General features: G+C 53.8%; 1 long non-coding RNA gene across 1 annotated transcript; it reads right to left on the reverse strand.

Moving 5' to 3' along the window:
• Positions 1 to 319: 319 nt before the first annotated feature.
• Positions 320 to 1,984, reverse strand: LOC144165251 (uncharacterized). Its single transcript, XR_013321425.1, has 2 exons — positions 1,868 to 1,984; positions 320 to 1,619 (listed from the first exon to the last, which is right to left on the reverse strand). It is a non-coding gene; the product is annotated as an uncharacterized LOC144165251 (long non-coding RNA).
• Between the last annotated feature and the right edge of the window lie 372 nt (positions 1,985 to 2,356).

Raw genomic sequence — 2,356 nt, forward strand, 5'->3', positions numbered from 1 at the left:
GTCACACCTGGCCGCCGTTGGATCTTATGCGAGACGTCCTTGAGAAGACCCAACTCGCCGTTGAAGAGATGTTCGAAACCCGGGGGCACGTTCACGGGACACTGCACTGCACACACCGATGCTAGTCGACACGTAAGAGACGCACCGTCGATCTGAATGCCCAGTTGCTGGATGGCGTCGAGACCCAAAAGAGATGTCCCTTTGTCGGTGACGTAGAATGTGACGGAGCAAGACCGTTGCAAGACTTGAACAGGGGCTTGGAATGAGCCGCGGATGCCGATACGTTGTTTGGAGAAATTCCACAAGTTGACGGAAGTATTGGACAGCGCATGCTGTTTACTGAAGTGACGCTTGAAATCTTCGACAGTCATCAACGACACGGATGCTCCGGTATCGACTAAGAGTTGCATGGTCACTCCGCTGACTTCGGCTTGAACGACTAAGTCCTTTCTTGGAGGATTGTTGACGCTGACTTCCGCTTGGACGACTAAGTCCTTTCTAGAAGAAGTGCTGACTGTTAAGACGGAAGATCTTGCGGGTGCGTTGATCTCCGTGGATGCTGGATGCTCTACAGGTTCCGGTGTCGAAGCGGATCCCGTAGCTTCCTTCGAAGAAACTCGATGCACTGGTGCCGGCTTACGGCACATCGATGCGAAATGTCCCCACTTATTACAAGAGTTGCAGCGCCGATTTCGGGCTGGACAATTTTGAAATGCTGAATTATGCCATTTATTTCCGCATCGTTCGCACAACTGAAGCTTGCCTGCAAACTTCTTCTGCTGAACTGTACCGCGGAACTCTACAGCTGACTGCGGATGGAAACGTCCATCTTGGAGGCCACCATCTTGCCTTCCCGAACCCGGTGGAATGACGTCACGGCCTCCCCGGCTGGCCAGGCCATCTTGAATTCCTGTGCCGCCATCTTGAGCGCGCCGGCCTCCCCGGCGGCCCAAGCCATCTTGATTCTCCACGCCGCCATCTTGAGCGCGGCGGCTTCCCCGACTGTCATCTTCCGCGACGCCACCTTCTCCTCGTCGACCTACTGCTTGTACTTGATGATGCGAACCGAAGGCTTGGTTCGCCAACGACAAAGATTCAAAACTCCGACCAATCTCTTCAGCTTTCTCCAAAGACAACTTCTCACCATGCGCGAGCAGCTTTTCTCTAACCTGGGGGTTAGACGTTCCATGTATGATTTGATCTCGGACGCGCTCCGCGTACGTCAGCCCGAACTTGCAACGTACGGCTTTCTCCTTTAGAGCGGTCACGTATTCTAAAAAACTTTCCCCCCGAAATTGACGACGGCTTGTGAACTCATGTCGTTCAACAAGCGTATTTGTGGAAGCAGCGAAGAGCCGGTCCAGCTGCTCCAAAAGTTGGTCGAATTTCGAAATGGCCGGAGCCGAGGATGCGGTCACACTACAGTCGGTCGCGGAGTCGGTCACGATAGGGCTGGTTACATTAGCGTCGGTCACGTTACTGGCGGCGTCCCTCCTTGCTTCGTCCTGCTCCGCCTCAGCAAAATACCTTCGTTGCCCCTCCCTACCCAAAACGCTGACGAGCGCCGACGCGCGTCGTCCGTCATTCCAGTCGCTGCCGCCAGCCGCCTCGAGATGGGCCTGAAACAATTTTTCCCAGTTATGCCACGGAATAGGAGGCGGCCCCGGCAATTCGAGGAAAACGGGCAGGTTATCGAAGAGGCCCATGCTGCCAAGCAGGAAGGAGAGAGATGCAGGAGCAGAAGCAGAAGAACGAAGTAGGGCGAGGCCTAAACGACGGTTCGACAAGCGTCAGCACAAAGAACGCTAGGCCTCGCGACGCCAGACGCGCCGGACAGTCACACTCGAGCGAGGTCAAACGCACTCACGTTTTCATTCTGCCGGACCCGTCGACGACGTCGTCGCAGCAGACGAAAATGATCCCATCCTCGTCGCCAAAAAGATGTTGTGTCGTGGGCGACGGTGAGCGGCCTCGGCAGCGACGGGAGCGAAGGCCGGCCGCCGGGCCCACCCACAAGCCCAAGAAGAAAGAGTGCGGCCTGCTCGTACCAAGACCAGAACCCAAAGAGAACGTTTATTGTTCAACAAGACGACACCGAGACGCATACGCACGTGACCCGTCACGTGCGTCCACAGCAACGACATCTAGTTACAATTTATACAACCAAGCGTACACTCTAAGCTGGGTAACCCTTAATAGAGGTATACATTTTCGAATTTTTGTAACCTATAATTTATAAGGTACAAATGTAACCTATATCTTCGTAACCCTTATATACGTATACACGTAAGGGTTACTCAGTTATCGGTTACTTTGCCGCTTTCTGCATGTATACCTTTATATAAGTTACATCTAC

This window comes from Haemaphysalis longicornis, unplaced genomic scaffold (genome assembly GCF_048455015.1).
Source record: "Haemaphysalis longicornis isolate Haplotype H1 unplaced genomic scaffold, Haemaphysalis longicornis Haplotype H1 scaffold_14, whole genome shotgun sequence".
In the NCBI taxonomy this organism is placed as follows: Eukaryota; Metazoa; Arthropoda; class Arachnida; order Ixodida; family Ixodidae; genus Haemaphysalis; species Haemaphysalis longicornis.